The sequence below is a fragment of the Halichoerus grypus genome, chromosome 11 (genome assembly GCF_964656455.1).
Source record: "Halichoerus grypus chromosome 11, mHalGry1.hap1.1, whole genome shotgun sequence".
NCBI lineage: Eukaryota > Metazoa > Chordata > Mammalia > Carnivora > Phocidae > Halichoerus > Halichoerus grypus.
The window spans coordinates 71,700,039-71,718,147 of NC_135722.1; the positions used below are offsets into that span (position 1 = coordinate 71,700,039).

Consider the following 18,109-nt stretch of genomic DNA (forward strand, 5'->3'; position numbering starts at 1 on the left):
TCAAAATTACATACACACACACACCCAAACACACAGTGTGTGCATGTGTGTACTGTATAAAATTTTTGCCAGATTCCTCTCTGAGAACCATAAAATAGAATGGTTTCCTAAGACAATTAGCTGGGACAATAAAAGAAACAAAAAGCAAGGCCTTTGAGAACATGGGTATTCAAATCAATTATATTCCTTCTGGAAGTTATATATCAGATCTATTTGTTGGTCAAAAGAAAAATTTCAAAGTTCACAAGTTTCCTACTTCCTTTATGACATTTCCATTTGAATATCAGATGTTATTTCGATTAAAATTATTGTTCAACAGTATCATATCTCTGCAAACATAGCTTAAAAACTCTCCTCAATAATGTTTACAGCTGAATGTGGCTTTAGGAAATTTTATAACTATATTCTTAAGTTGAGACTTCCTTTGTTATGTCACTGAAATCCATTCTCTATATGTATCCATCCATCCATCCTCAGGAAAATTAAAAAAATAAATAAATAAATGGTAATTTGTTTAAATGAAGTTGAGTGGTAGAAGTTACAGACGGATGGAGACAATTGTGTCTACTTAAAGAATTTACCTATATAAAAGACTATATAAAGTCTTAAATAGAGGGGTATGAGGAGTTTTAAAAAATTAATTTGACGCATTCAAACTGGATATAGATGGTATATTTTGGATGACTTCTGAATTTTACTCTATGCAATTTTTTTTAAAAAATCACCCCATTCCTGATTGCTTTGTACAATAAATTATAGACTTTGGATTGGAGGCAAGGTTTCCAAAGGGGCTCCTTACTAACCATTCTTATTCCAGACACAATTAATGTCACATTTTTATCTGAAGACAGGAACAAAATCTCTTCTTCAAATATTTGTCTCATCCATGGGATAGTTTTTCCCTATTTTATTAGCTCTTGGCCAGTAGTTTGGTTTTTAATTTATTCATTGCTCACAAGCACATTTTAATATTTAGAATGAATGATATATTATTTGCAATCCATTCATGTAGAAGAGCCTTCTCATCCATTCACAGCCTCACCTGATACCAAAGTAATCCTGTGAGACAAAGTTGGCACTGTAATCGTCATTTTACTAACAAAAAAGAAAGAAGGGCAGAGAGCTGACTTGATTTCCTAAAGATCACCCAGTAAATCAGTGATGGGACAGAGAGAACTTAGAACCCCTGAAGGTACTCTTTCAAAGTAATATCTAATTCTAAGTTATGAATATGAAGATAAATTTAAATTGTTCTCTCTGGGCCTAATTCTCCCCCCTGGGCTACTTGAGTTTCAGCTAATCTGTTAAACTCTTCTAGAAATTATTCAGAGTGTATATGGTATCAAGAGGCTATAAAATATATTGCTGTATTTCTCAAACTAATATCATTTCACTGCCATCCTCAACATTGCCACCATATCCATATACCACTATTATTGTTATTTACTTTTTTCTTCATCTTATAAAAAACAAACTTTAGTCTTCCGTACAAAATATGTAAGGTATTAATGGTTTGATGTAATATATGTGAGATATATATACACGTTTGTTAGTACAGGAGACTCACGATAACTAAGATATAAATTCTGTCTCATTTATTTACCTATTTCTCTGTTTCTGGAAAATAACCTTTCTAAATCTTGATTTTCTTGGTATTATTTTAAAATAATAAAACCTGCCTAATATGAATTGTTTAAATAATGAATAATATATACCAGGTGCCTGGCACACTGAAGCTTCTCAAATTGTCTTAATTTATTTTAGACTACAAACCTTAATCCATTAGCAGTTCTTAAAATGATATGTTGGGTTTTTTTTTTTAAGATTTTATTTATTTATTTGAGAGAGAGAGACAGCATGAGCAGGGGGGAGGGACGGGAAAGAGAGAGAAACAGACTCCCTGTTGAGCAGGGAGCCTGATGCAAAGCTTGATCCCAGGACCCCAAGATCATGACCTGAGCCAAAGGCAGACGCTTAAGCAACTAAGCCACCCAGGCACCCCAATATGTTGGTTTTATTAAACTTGTTTTCTCTACCCATTATTACTCTGTTTATAATAATTACTTATTCACTTCCTACAATTTAAAAGTCTCCCAATCTGGTCTTTCTTTCAGATCTTCTTCCTCCTCAATGTATCGTATAAAATGTCTTCAAAAATTTAATCACATTAGACATGTTCCAAAATTTTTCCCTCTACCTTAAATATAGATGTTTTATCTTATGACATCTATGCTATTTCATAATATGACCTATATATAAATTCCAGACTTATCACCACTTTCACCCTTTCAAACAGGTGGAACAAAGTTGGACTTTTGCACATTCCTATTTTTCCCATTTTTCCCCCAAGTAATCCTCTAGCTTCAAACTAAGTTTGAATTTGTAATACCCTCATCCTGACTTGCCCTTCAGAAATGCCTTATTCTTTTTTTAAATTTAAATTCAATTTAGTTAACATATACTGTATTAGTTTCAGAGGTAGAATTTAGTGATTCATCAGTTGCACATAATACCCAGTGCTCATTACATCAATTGCCTTCCTTATTGCCCATTACCCAATTATCCCATCCCCCCTCCACCCTCTCCTCCAGCAACCCTCAGCTTGTTCTCTATAGTTAGAAGTCTCTTATGGTTTGCCCCCCTCTCTGTTTTCATCTTATTTTATTCTCCCTTCCTTTCCCCCATGTTCATCTGTTTTGTTTCTTAAATTCCACATGAGTGAAATCATATGGTATTTGTCTTTCTCTGACTAACTTATTTCACTTAGCATAATACCCTCTAGTTCTATCCACATCAGTGCAAATGGCAAGATTTCATTCTTTTTGATGGCTGAGTAATACTCCATTGTCTATATATATCACTTCTTCTTTATCCATTCATCTGTAAATGGACATCTGGGCTCTTTCCATAGTTTGGCTTTTGTGGACACTGCTCCTATAAACACTGGGTGCATGCACCCCTTCCAATCACTGTTTTTATCCTTTGAATAAATACCTAGCAGTGCAATTGCTGGGTTATAGGGTTATTCTATTTTTAACTTTTTGAGGAACCTCCATGCTGTATCCAGAGTGGCTGCACCAGCTTGCATTCCCACCAACAGTGTAGGAGGGTTCCCCTTTCCCCACATCCCCTCCAACATCTGTCATTTCCTGACTTGTTAATTTTAGCCATTCTGACTGGTGTGAGGTGGTATCTCATTGTGGATTGGATTTGTATTTCCCTGATGCTGAGAGATGTTGAGCATTTTTTCATGTGTTTGTTGGCCATTTGGATGTCTTCTTTGGAGAAATGTCTGTTCATGTCTTCTGCCCATTTCTTGACTGGATTTTTTGTTTTTTGGGTGTTAAGTTTGATAAGTTCTTGTTTTGGATCAAATTTTGGATATCAGCCCTTTCTCTGATAAGTCATTTGCAAATATCTTCTCTCATTCCATAGGTTGCCTTTTAGTGTTTTTTTTTTTTTTTTTAATTGTTTCTTTTGCTGTGCAAAAGCTTTTTATCTTGATAAAGTCCCAATAGTTCATACTCGCTTTTGTTTCCCTTTCCTTTAGAGACATGTCTAACAAGAAGTTGCTGTGGCCAAGGTCACAATGTTGCTCTGGTTGATTGTGTTCTCCTCAAGGATTTTGATGGATTCCTGTCTCACATTTAGGTCTTTCAACCATTATGAGAAATGCCTTAAATATTCTTGACCCTTTAATCGTTTATAGAATTTAAGATTCAGATCATCAAGTTCCAAAAATAACACTGTTGGATTCTAATTAGAATTTTGTTGAGCTTATAGATTGATTTTGGAATGAATGATTTCTTTATAATATGAATACCTGTTACCCAGGATGATATATGTCCCTACTTATTTAAATGTTCTTTAATATCCCTTAATACAATTTAAAATTTTTAATATGTTTTATTAATGTACTTAGGTATTCTGTTACTACTGATTATATACTGTTTTTTTTAAATAGCCATTTGCAGTTGGTGTATAGAAATATAATATTTTTAATTTTACTCTTATATCCAGCCAGCTTGCTAAATGCTCTTATTACATTCAATAATATATCTTTGGATTATTTTAGTTTTCTAATTAAATGCTCATAACATCTGCAAGTATCATTAGTGTGCATTTCCTTTTCCAATCTGTACACTTTCAATCATAGTTTAAGACCCCTAGCATAATGTTGAATAGAATGATGAGAGAATTTGTCTTATCCAGGGTTAACCCTGGAAAACAAGTAATTCATTTGTAGAGAAATTCCAAGGAAAAGAAGCAGAAGACTGATAAGAGTGAAAGACACAGGGAGGGAAAGCCAGTACAAAGGTGAGTAATTGATCGATCACCTCTACGACAAGTGGGATTTGGTACCATTGAGATTATGTGAGACACTATGAAGACTACACCTCACAATTGTTCACTTGAGAGAAGAAAAAGAGGAGCAATTATTCTCTGTCTCCTGTCCTCCACTGCTCAAGAATTGTTCATGAGATATTAACCCATTCACCCTTTCCGGCTATACATGCACGCCTGCCACTGATACCTCCACAGGTCTCTCTCATCATGGTGTGAGGAAAAGCCCAAGGCAGACAGTGAAAATCTGTGGGCTAGCTGAGGCAGTGTTTCTACCCATGTGAAGCTCACTGCTACAAGGACTGGAGTAGAAAGTGAGCCAAGAGAATGTAAGGCACAGCATAGGCACCTGATACCATGGACAGCTTTATTTTAGAGAAAACAATCTCATGTTTTTCCTTTAGGATGATTTTTGCTCAAGTTTCCTTACACCCTATATCTGAAGAAGAAAGGCTCTTTATCCCTAATTTATTAGTAATCATCACCATAAATGGGTATTAAATTTGAAAAAAATAAATTTTCTCTATATGTAGTGAGGATCATATGATTTTTGCCTTTGGTGGATTAGATTTCTGAATTGTTTATTATTAAAACACCCTTGCATCCCTTGGATGACAATGGTATCGTTGTAGTGTATTATTATTTATTTTAATTTATTTTTTTACATATCTGGGGGTTTGATTTCTTAACATTTTCTTTAGGATTTTTTTTTTTTTTTTTGCATCTATGGTGATGAGTGAAATAGACTTGGAATTGTTCTTTTTGTATAGTTTTGTCTAGTTTTCATGCCAAGTGAATAATGGACTCATAGAAGCCATTAGAGGGCATTCCTCATTTCCTCTTTTCTATAAGGGACTGAACAAACTTGGAAAGATGTTTTGGAAAATTTGCAAACTTTCTGAGCCTAGTGTTTTGCTTGTGGGAATATTTTAAACTAGTGTTTCAATTACTTTAATGTCTATAGTATTATTTATGTTGCTTTTCTCTCCTTGATTGACTTGTAACAAAACATATTTTTGCAAGAATTTTAATTTAATCATAAGTTTTCAAAATCGTTGGCAAAACTTTGGCATATCACCCACAGTGAAACACCTTTTATTACTAGCATTATTTACTTACTTTTGTTTTTTTCTTGATCAGTTTTGACAGGAGTTTGTCTCCCTTTTTAAAATTTTTTCCAAAAAATAATTTGGCTTTGTCAATCTTCATGGTAAGTTTAGTCTATTTTTCCTTTTCTAATTTATGAGGATGAGCCCTTAGCTCAAATTTCGAAGTCTTTTTTTTTTTTTAAAGATTTTATTTATTTATTTGAGAGAGAGAGAACGAGAGAGAGGGGGGAGGGTCAGAGGGAGAAACAGACTCCCCGCCGAGCAGGGAGCCCGATGCGGGACTCGATTCTGGGACTCCAGGATCATGACCTGAGCCGAAGGCAGTCGCTTAACCAACTGAGCCACCCAGGTGCCCTGGAAGACTTATTTTCTAATAAAAACGACTGGGGTATATATTTCTTTCAAAGCATTTGTTTTGCTGCATCCTACAAATTTGGACACATAGTGTTTTCATTATAATTTAGTTGCAGTTATTTTTATAATAATTATTTTTATATCATGCATTGTTTAACAATGTTTTTACAATTTCTAAATTTGTGGGACATTTTCATTTATATTTTTGTCATTAACTCCAAAGTGAATTACACTATGATCAAAGATTATGATCTTTGTAATGTCTATATTTGAAGTTTTCTGAGATTTTTCTCTGTGACCTAGTGCATGATCAAATTTTTTTAAGATTTTATTTATTTGAGAGAGAGAGAAAGAGAGAGCACGTGTGCATGCGAGCAGGCATGTGTAAGCGTGGGGAGAGGTTGGGGGAGAAGGAAAGAATCTCAAGTAAACTCTGAGCTCAGCACAGAGCCTAAGGCAAGGTGCATCCCATGACCCTGAGATCACGACCTGAGCCAAAACTAAGAGCCCAATGCTTAACCAACTGAGCCACCCAGGTGCACTGCATGATCAATTCTTTTAATGATTTTGCATGGTTCTTGATAAAGTGTCTCTTTATTGTTGTATGTGGAACTCTGTGCCCACTGGGGCAAGTTTGTTCATTATGTTGTAGAGCTCTATATATCCTCTGCTTATTTAGATTCCATAACCATCAATAAATAAGAGCTATGTGTTGAAACTACTACTAAAATTATAGATTTATCAATTTCTCCCTGTAATTCCCTCAACTTATGCTTCATTTATTTTGAGGTTATTATATATATATATATAATATATATATGCTTATAATAGCTACATATTCTTGGCAAATTGAAATTGGATCATTAGGTAGTGACACTCTCTACCCCAATTATTTTGTGCCTTAAAGTATATTTTATCTAATATTAATATATCTTTTTTGTTAGTATGCATATGTAATATCTTTATTTCTGCTTTCTCCTCCAATTTTTGCTTATCCTTGTTTTAGGTTTCTCTTGTACTTAGCATATAGAAAGATTTTGGTTATTAGCCACATGTGTCAGGATTTGTCTTTGCACCAATTAAAGTTTGCCCTCTATATAATTATTGATATATTTAGACCTGTTACTCTCACCTTATTTTTTCACCTTATTTTTGCATCACTTATTTCACCACATTTTGCATTATGTCCATTTTTACATTTCTATTTAATACTTTCTTTTTAAAATTGATTAACTTTCTCTTGCTTTTAATAAGATTAGAAATTAATATATTTTCACACTTTTTGGTCTTCCCTACTTCCTCTTTTGATTTAAGTACTGCATGTAATGATTTAATGAGTTTCTCACGATCCTGATACTGTGTGTTTAAAATGCTTTTTTTTATCATACCCTCACATTGGAACAATTTAAAATTGTTGTTTCTTCTACATGTCTTGTTATTTTGACCTGTGAGTTCATTTTCCTCAGAGGCATCAGCTACTGTTTTCAGGCAATGAGAATTAAAGGAGGGCTAGAACCCAAAGTCTCTCAGTCTGATAAATCCTGAGGAGTGGAGTAGAAAAAATCCAAGGGTAAAGGTGTTGAAGAAAACTGGATTCAATCACTCCCCATCGTGTAAAACAAACCCTCTTATCAGGCATTTACTCTTCACAGTCCAGGAAGAAGAGATATTCATTTCTAAACCCTGGAGTTTGAAAAAAAAGTTGAGGAAGCATTTGATGAATGCCAGTTAATCTCAGTTCCTCGTAAATATAGGGCTTCTTCATCAGCTACTCTGCTTATTCTTAATGCATCTGGACCCACATGTGGGGGCAAGCATTATTTGCCTCTAAGCAATGGTCCAGAAGCAAGATCAAAAGTTCTAACAACTCCATGGGGCGTCTGGGTGGTTCAGTTGTTAAGTTTCTGCCTTTGGCTCAGGTCATGATCCCAAGGTCCTGGGATCGAGCCCTGTGTCGGGCTCCCTGCTCCGCGGGAAGCCTGCTTCTCCCTCTCCCACTCCCCCTGTGTTCCCTCTCTCACTGTGTCTCTCTCTGTCAAATGAATAAATAAAATCTTAAAAACAAAAAAAAACAAAACAAAAAAAACCCCAGGGAAGAAGCCAGCAATCCTGCCAGTTCCATCTCTTAGTCAGAACTGGAACCCATATTCACTCTTCATTGAGCAGATACATGGTAATATCTTGTTATATGTCTAGAAGGAGGATGTTTACATTTCCTGCTTCCCTATCACCCAAAACTATAGGTTTTCTCGTGCCCCAAGGAAGCCCATCATCTTTCCCTATATATATATATATATATATATATATATATACACACATATATGTATATAACCATATATATATGGTAATTACCATATATATACACATATGGTTATATATATATATATATATATATATTACCATGCCCTGCCACCCTGCCATGGTATACCGATGGACAGTTTCTCTGGAAGAACAACAAAAGCCTGATTTTGCTGCATTTGCAACAAATACACTCATACCTAGGCCATACTCTAGAAGCAAAGGAATTAGAATTTTTCTGAACGGGGCCAGGGCACCTATATTTTTTTAAACTCCCCTGAGTGATTCTGATGCCCAATTAGATCTAAGGACACTGAGAGAAGATATATATGAAATCCAATTAGTCCCAGTCATGACCGGCAGCAGGTTAATACCTTGATGGATTTATCAATTCCTGTTCTATTAAGATGTGGCTTCGCATACGCAATCTCCTATTTGTCCTAGTCTTTGCATGTATGATTAATTTTTATTTCTAATTAAATTAATATAATTTTACATATTACACCATTATATAGACATATAAATAATTACGTATTTACACATAAACACACACATATACACACACATATACACAAACATATTTTCTCCTGTACTTAGAATATAAACTTCCAAAGGCCAGGGATTTTTATCTGTTTTGTTCAATGTTAGTGCCACACCTAGCTGGGTGAGGGGAAGTCGTGGGAGTGGATGGACAGCCTCTATGGGGAGGATGCGTTTAGCACTAATATTGTTTAGAATTCCCAATACACGATGATGATAAAAAGCAGATTTTTAGTTGATTTTATTATTGTTTTAAAAAAAGGGTCTGGGGCGCCTGGGTGGCTCAGTCGTTAAGCATCTGCCTTCGGCTCAGGTCGTGGTCCCAGGGTCCTGGGATCAAGCCCCGCATCGGGCTCCCTGCTCCGCGGGAAGCCTGCTTCTCCCTCTCCCATTCCCCCTGCTTGTATTCCCTCTCTCGCTGTGTCTCTCTCTGTCAAATAAATAAATAAAATCTTTAAAAAAAAAAAAAAAAAGGGTCTACTGGCAAGCTCACCTCTCCCTCCCTTTGCCACTAGTTCCTGGCACATCATAGGTGCTCGGTGAATGTTCATTGATTGATCAAATAAGTGAATATAAGATACTCAATAAATACTTGGTAAGAGGATGGAAGGATGGACAGACAGAAGAGAGAATAAATGAACAAATGTATTCTTGCCTGCATACATGAATGAGTGCACTCCTTCAATATACTTTGGCACTGTACTTAGTCTTGGGGATTCTGATGTTTGATCTCAAGAGCAGGTTAAGACTTGCTTTGGTAAGAGGAAAAAAAAATCTCTAAACATGATAATTCATAGGAAACTGCCCCTTCCAACCTGGGAGTAAGATCAAAGTAACGATACAAAGTGAATACAGGCAAGAGACAAAGAAAAAAAATATCCAGTAAAAAAAAAAAAAAAAAAGAAAGAAAAAGAAAAAGAAAAAAAAAGTAGTAAAAGGCAACAGAAAAAGCAAACCCTAAGTCAGAATACACATAGGAATAAAATCACAGCTTTTCCGCCCTTCAACAAGAAAGAAAACACATAAAAGAGAATAAAAGGGAAAGGGCAAATGTTATAAATAGTGGCAAGACTAGGAAAATGAAAGCAAGGGAAATGGAATACCATGGTGAAGGAGAAGAAGAAATAGAATCCTCAAGGAAGGAATAAAGCAAGCTAGCAAAGAAGCAGATTGTAGGGCTCTGATTGTATTTCATTTATAACTGTTCTTACATTTTATTATATTTCCCTGGCAGGAGTCCCACATCTCTTTATGTCTGAAGGAAGGGGGTGGCAGAAAAATGTTGCTCTGGGGACCTGAGATTTATTGCCTTGTACACTTAGTGTTAGGCTGATTTTTTCCTTTAAATTACATGCCACTGTCATGTTCAAAATAAAAGCTTAAGATGGACTGCATGTTATGTATCACTGTAAGGACTGCTTTTATTAAGAGTGATAAACCAATGCAAATTTGGTTTTATTCTAAGCAAATCAGTGGGATGATACAAACTTCTACATTCTTTTTATTTTATCGTAACTGTGCCTTCATTGAATGAAATGGAATGGGTGATTTCCTAAGTGAAACATCCCAAGGGAAATGTGCAACTATCACAGTGAAAAACTTGGGTTTTGAATTCAGACAGACCTGGATTTATATGCCAGTGACCTTGGGCAAGTTACCTAAATTATCTAGGCTTCAGTTTTCTTAGGTGTAAATAGGGGTATTTACCCAAGTATGGTTGTTATGAGGATTAAATATTATAATGTATATAAAGCTCTTAGCGTAGTAACTGGCAAGCACTCAAAATAATGAGCAATATATGGTGAGCGCTGTGAATTGTGCAAGACTGTTGAATCACAGATCTGTACATCTGAAACAAATAATGCAATATATGTTAAGAAAAAAAGAAAAGAAGAAGATAGCAGGAGGGGAAGACGAACCATGAGAGACGATGGACTCTGAAAAACAAACCGAGGGTTCTAGAGGGGAGGGGGGTGGGAGGATGGGTTAGCCTGGTGATGGGTATTAAAGAGGGCACATTCTGCATGGAGCACTGGGTGTTATGCACAAACAATGAATCATGGAACACTACATCAAAAACTAATGATGTAATGTATGGTGATTAACATAACAATAAAAATAATGAGCAATATTTTTATTATTAAACTGATAAATTTCTTCACCATTCTAAGATCTGCTTCAAGAAAGTTAACTGAATCTGAAATTTTTATAAATTTACATTCAGAGTTAAACCAGCCAATGAAAGGGAAAATATAATTAATGACTTCTTCCATGAAAGATGTATTGATTATATTTTCTTATTGCCTGTATTCTTTTTTGTTGAGGTATACTTGACATACAATATTAGTTTCAGATGTACAACATAATGCTTTGATATTTGTATATATTGCAAAATTATCACCACAGTAAGTCTAATCAGCATCCATCACCATACTCAGTTACAGAATTTGTTTTGTCTATATTCTTGATGCTCTGGCATTTAAGTCTTGATCCTGAAGATACTGCCCTTCCCAGGATTAGCTAATTGCTAAAGACAGCAAATGACTCCCCTGGGAGTGTGCCTTTGATATGCAAACCAACCAACCCATAGCCCACATCCCCAACCATCTCTTTTATTAAACTCACACACCAGGCCAATATTTCTCCTGCCCTAAATCACCCCAGAGCTAGGTACCAGACTACTGGGGACCACCCTTATAGCTGAGAGCCAGTCAAAATGATTCAAACTATCCAATCTTAAACTTTACTTAGCATAACTACCCATTTCTTTCTGTGAAGCCTTCAACTCTACTGAAGGCTCTGGGCCACCATCCTCCCTCTCACCCCTCTGCCTCCTGACCAATTGTGGTCCTTCCCCCACGTGGCCCTGGGTGGCATGCTGTTCCCCCTGTTTCTAGAAATCTTTAAGTAAACTTCTTCCTTCATGACAATCATTTCCATGTTTGCATGTCTTACTATATCTGATTGAAACTAAACCCAAGTACATTTTAATGCAGGAAAATAAACTTACTCAGCAGGGTCTCCCTCAGAGAAGCATTCCACCACTTTCCTTACTTTGATATCCATTCCCTCTTTTTACATAACCCCTTCTCCTTCCTGAGACAAGACCCATTAGCTGCTAACCTTGAGAGCCCTGTCCTAGCTTCAGTAACTTCTGTGCTTGGCTTCCAGACATCTTGTACACAGAGCCTCTGCCAATTTCCTTAGCAAGTTCCTCTCCTACTTGATGTTCCTTTAAGTCTGGTGTCGATTTTTCTTTTTTAAGTTCTCATTTTAGAAATGTCATCCTTTTGAGCCACCCAGTGACAGAGCTTCAACCCAACACATCATAGAGCTTTATCCAACTTTCAAGCTCTGGGAACTTTAAAATCCTCTATTCTAACAATTTCTATGTTCTTTTGATTCTTTTCACTTCTAGGGAGAACCTCCTCTATAAAGGACTTGTCCTTCATTCTCTTACTTTTCTTATACTAAATACCACATCTCTATTTTAACTACATATTCCTCCTTATCCACCTGAACATCACGATCAGCCATGTTATTCATCTAAGCACCTCAAAATCCCAGAATTTTCTATTCTAGATGCAGGGCAAGCCTCGTTGCCTGCCTTTTAATCCTTACTTTGAGTTGCCCTGCATTTTGAGAGTATGTTGACCTAATTTGGGCCAAATCAAATAAAGGCAGCCAGCTCATCTGGATTCCCCTGTAACTTTGCAATTATTCAATTACTTCTTGTTGGCTCTCTTGTGTACTCTGCATAGTAACTGGCTCATAAATTTTCCACACTCTTCAAATCTCCAGTCTAATTTGCACCACCTTCATCTTTAGCAACTATTTTTGACTCATGGAGGGTCTTCTAATGTTACGTCTTAAATATAAATATTTATCCATTCTTTCTTTTTTTCCGCATTGTCTCAAGACCCATATTTCACTTTAATTCATTTCCCTTACTCTATGAGACCCATGTATTATCTAACACTCACTCAGTACCAAGTGATTAAAGCCCAATTTAAAATTAAGGCAGTAATAAGAATGCATAGATTCGTTTCAATAAAAATTCCACACGTATAAGTAGCTTTTGGAATGGACTGATACAGGGATTAAATGTTGCCTTGATGACTGTTTCTCCTCATTTCCCCACTGTGCATTCTGCTGTATTGACTTCATTTTCACTCCCCAGAGAGAAGACCCAAGAAATTCCAGGGTCCCTTCAATCAATCACCAGGTAGGTATAGAAGAAGTGTAAGAGTCCACGTCCATGTTAGCACACACAAAAACACAAGAATTGTGTCTTGATGTCTCTCACATGATAGTTTTTGATCATATGCCATTCTTAAATCAGTCTTTCACCAGACCATCCAAGAACTTCTTGGATGATCAGATCTGGACCCATGACACCTGGAATTAGGGAAGGCAAGGGATGAAGAAGGTCTGAAGTCACTATACCTCAATCACAAAGACCAAGAATGGAGAGTAGATTTTTAAACTGAAATTGGGTAAGACGTGGGTAAAACAACACTAGATTGCCAAAGGACAAAAATTAACTAAGATACTTGGTTCTGTCAATTTCTTCCTTTCTCCATATGTCCCTTTTTCCTTTATACAGAACTGTGTTTGAGAAAAAAGTCATTAGACTCTGTCTCTCTTTGACCTACCTTTGTGATATAATCCATGTGTCTGCCATGTCAAACTCAACTTGTGCTTAAACCAAACTTATTAGATTATCCCCAGAGACAATTTTATTTTCTCTATTGCTATTGGTGATGCTTTGCCAACTTAGTTATGTAGATTATAAATTCTCTAATCAAAGAACCCAGAAAGCAACATATTCTCTGAAATAACAAGCACTAAAAAATGTTTGCTGAACTGAAATTTTGATTCTACACTTTTAATACTTCCACATCCATTATTTTGTCAAACTTTATACATTCTAAAAAAAAACAACTTTATTCATTCTGCGGCTGAAATATCATTTATAATTATCACTATTGTTCCATTCTATAGATATTTCCATATTTCCAGACTTCCTCACACCTCAATTCAAAAACTTCTTCCATGGTCTCCAGCCTCATTTTTCCTTCCATTTCTAATCTGCTCTCTACAGCTAGATTACTTTTAAAGAAATGAGGTTATAATTATGATATATGCCATCATATAAAACACATACTATCAAAAACTTTCAATTCTATTACTTGTCACATAAAATCCAGTCATAATACCCTAATATTTAAGTCCTTATATGATAATTACTATTATCCTAACAAACCTAGACTACTTATTATTTCTAGAAGCCTATATTCTCTAATTCTTTTCTTATCCTTTTTTTTTTTCTTTCCTCACTTAGATAGCCAGGAGTGAAAAACTTTCTCAGCTCAGAGAATTTTGTTCATACCTCTATTATATTACCATAATTCTACATTTTGCTTTAGATATTTTCTTACAAGTATTATCTACTCTCCTTAAATCCCATCCTTTTGAGGGCAAAGGACATTTCTGATTTATCATTTTATCCCCCATAGCATCTATCTTAGGTCTCAAAGACATAGGGAGCTTATAAATATGTATGGAAATGAACTTTATACTTATAGTTTCAAATTTCCCATTTTGAAATATCACTGCTCTACTATAAAAAGTTGTTTATGTTTTACTAAAAAATTTTATTAAATGTGATGACTGCCTTAATTTTTGCTTCATTTTTACTATTATTAAATCTAGTCATTATCTAATTCTTCTCCCAAGGGAAATTTTGAAAATATGCATATGGCATCCTTTGACTATAATTCATAGAGGATCTGTCTGTTTCTCTCCAGATAATTTTTTTTTCTTCAATACAGCAGTTATGGGGAGGAGCACACATATTCCTGATGCTTCAGTAAAGTACCATCCTTCAAACCTCAATAAGGTCTGTTAGCAGTTTGATCACAGACCTTAGAAGTCTCCAGCCACACAATATGGTAAGTAGGTATTTGTAGGATCCTGAAGAACAAAGCTCAAATGGTAAAAGTCAGTTACCGTAGCCTCAGTTAGATAAGATGGTATGCTTTTTTTTTTTTTTTTTTTGCTTGCTTGGTCAAAAAGCATCTGCTGTCTAAAGTGAAATGTTAAGTAACCGCATTCTGAGAAAGGTTTCCCATAGGTACTCTCTGTAAAAGACTTCACATCGGACTAGAAAGCATACCAAATGTAAGCCAATACCGTGACTACCCACAGGCTATTTTTTTCATAGGCATTTGGTTTGCTGCAGTAGTTAAAAGGAAGACAGTGTTTGAAATCCTGAGATTTGAATCTTGAAGCATGCTGTGATTTCAGGGCTCAGACTGAATGACAGGAAGTGAAAAACAGAAAGAATTGTACAAATGAAAATGGCCTGGCTTTAGCGAGAGTTTCCATCAGGACAATATACATTTTCTCTCGGGATATCCCATGGATCCTTGAAGGGAATGTGAGGGGAAGACAGCAGAAAGTACTGGGCACAGAAACACTGATGTGATTCTGGGAATATGCTTGGAATAGGATCCTTGTCAAGACCTTCCCTTGATCTTCTCTTCCTGCTGTGGCAGTAACAAACATCTCTTGAAAATCAGGTTTTCAGGATGTCCATAAGTTAAGGACATAGGCTGGATTTCAGACACATACTAGGATAGAAAAGTAAATCAAGGCTAAGGAAACAAGTATGATTTTAGACCCTACCTGTTGATGACATCAAGGTCCTCCGGTTCTGGACAGCTGTGAGCTACATCCAGCAAGCCTATGCTTTACCCATCTTTGTACCCACAGTGCCTACCATAGAGTAGGCATCAACAAGGGTTTGTTTTTTTTTTATTTTATTATGTTATGTTAATCACCATACATTACATCATTAGTTTTTGGTGTAGTGTTCTATGATTCATTGTTTGCGTATAACACCCAGTGCTCCATTCAGTACATGCCCTCTTTAATACCCATCACCAGGCTAACCCATCCCTCCACCCCCCACCTCCAGAATCCTGGGTTTTTTAAATGATCAAGTAAATAAAAATAAATGAATAAATGAATGATTTGCTCAGGGCCTGACAGTGCTTAAGTGACATAGCTAATTGCATCTAGAGGAGTTATAAAATGAAAGGGTGGGAAATCAGACCACATTTTTGTTCCTTAACTTTTTTGAGAAAAATATTAACATAATCGTTAACATTGATTCTTGTGTAGAAGTAGATGAAGGAGATTTAGGAAGCAAACTAAAAATAGTCCTGAAATTTCTTAAAGTGACATTTCCATCATTTTAGATAATTAGTTAAATAAGTTGACAGACAATGGATTTATAATGCATATGGAAAATACCACACCTTCAGCACTCTCATGCTATACACCATAGTCATATTTCTAATATTAGACTTGTAAGGCTACAACTTTCTTCTACTGTATGTGCTTTTATTTTCAGTCCTATTTCATATATAAAAAAAGGATAAGTTATAGAAAAGGTTTAAAGAACAATAAAGCACATGAGTATTAGCTACAATACCCCTACTTTAGTAATAAAATATCAGTACTTGAAGTCCCTGTGTTTCTCTTAATTGTCCCCTCCCCCTCTTTAACAAAGGTAACCATTATCCTAAATGTCATGTTTACTATTTCCTTGTTTTTCTTTGCAGTTTTGTATGTCTGTGTGTCTGTTTGTGTCTTTGTGAATATAGGGGATGAGTGTGCTTAACTATATATATTTAGGTCTGATTTTGAACTTAATATAAATAGAATTATGTAGTATGGATTCACGCTCAAAATTTTTAGAAAACTTCATCCATGTTCAAGTGTGAATCCATAGTTTGTTAATTTCTCTGTTGTATAGTATTTCATTATGTGAATATACCACTATTTATCATTTTTGTCCATTGAACATTTGCATTGATTTCCATATTTTTTTTAGTAAAAAAAAAAATGCTACAAAACACTTTTACATGAATCTTTTCCGAACCTATTCAAAGACCTATCCCCAGCCCCAGTCACCAGTATGTCAACAATAGCAGGGAAGATATTTCTAGAGTGGCCTATGAACATCCCTGACACTTGACATTTGCACTTGAGATTTTCAGTTTTGTTTTTGCTTTGTTTCCTAATCCTGCTGAATGTATAATGGAATCTCACTGTAATTTTATTTATTTATTTATTTAAAGGTTTTATTTATTTATTTATTCGACAGAGAGATAGAGAGAGAGCACAAGCAGGGGGCGCGGCAGGCAGAGGGAGAAGCAAACTACCCACTGAGCAGGGAGCCCGATGCGAGGCTCAATCCCAGGACCCTGGGATCATGACCTGAGCTGAAGGCAGACGCTTAACCTGACTGAGCCACCCAGGCACCCCTCACTGTAATTTTAATAATCAATTCATTGATTACTAATTAAGTGGAGCACACCATTGTTTATTTATATTTCATCTCCTATAAAAGTCTATTCAAATATTTTGCCAATTTTTTACACTTTTTTTTAACATATTGGCTTATAGGACTATTTCTAATGTATTTTGAGTACTATTTTTTTGTCAATTAAATATAACTATCTTCTCCTAGTTTTTGGCTCATTTTTCTCTTAATATTGTCTTTCAATAAACAGAAATTCTGAATTTCAATGTATGGCATTTTTTCAATCCTTAAGAGATTATAAATGTTTCTTACTAGAGAAATCCCAGTCTAAACCCTAGTCTAAAATATTATTCCGATATTTTCTTTTTTAAAAAAAATTAAAGTTTTGTCTCTGACATTTGTCTTGATTCTGGCTAGAACTGATTTTTTAATATAGTGTAATGTAAATATTGTTTCATTCTTCTCCATCTAGATAATTAGTTGGATTGATTGTGCTAACATTTGTTCATTAAATAATTCCATTCTTCCCTATTGATCTGCTGTGCCAATGTCATGTCAGTCTCCTTATATCCGTGAGTTGGTGTTTGAAAACTTTGTGTGTATAATTTTGGTCTAATTTTGTATCTTGCCCTACAATTGTAAAACACTGACTCAATTAGCTTAACTTTTTAATATGTCTTGAATTATGAAAGGGCAATATTCTCTCTCTCTCTCTCACACACACACACACACACACACACATACACACACACACACCCCCCATAGTACTCTACAATCATGTTCTTTAGGACTATCTTGGCTTTTTATGTCTCTTTCTTACTTTATGCATATTTTAGAAGTAATATCCAGAAAAAAAGATCTGTTGGGATTTGACCGGAAATGAAGTGAGTCTATAAATCAATTTCAAGAGATTTTACATCTTTACAAAATAAGGCTTCTTATTCAAGAAGGGTATTTAGATTTTCCTTAATGCATTTTTAAAAACTTTCATAAACTTCTCCATAAAAGTTTTACATGCCTTTTATTAACATTACTTCTTCTGTACAAAGTATTTTTGTTTCTATTATAAATGATATCTTTTTGTAATGTATGACTGTTTGCTGCTATAGTGTAGAAATACAAACTTAAT

General features: G+C 35.2%; 1 long non-coding RNA gene across 1 annotated transcript; it reads left to right on the plus strand.

Moving 5' to 3' along the window:
* Positions 1-4,210: 4,210 nt before the first annotated feature.
* On the plus strand, positions 4,211-14,507 carry LOC144379537 (uncharacterized). Its single transcript, XR_013442696.1, has 3 exons — positions 4,211-4,317; positions 12,826-12,870; positions 14,480-14,507. It is a non-coding gene; the product is annotated as an uncharacterized LOC144379537 (long non-coding RNA).
* The last annotated feature ends 3,602 nt before the right edge of the window (positions 14,508-18,109 follow it).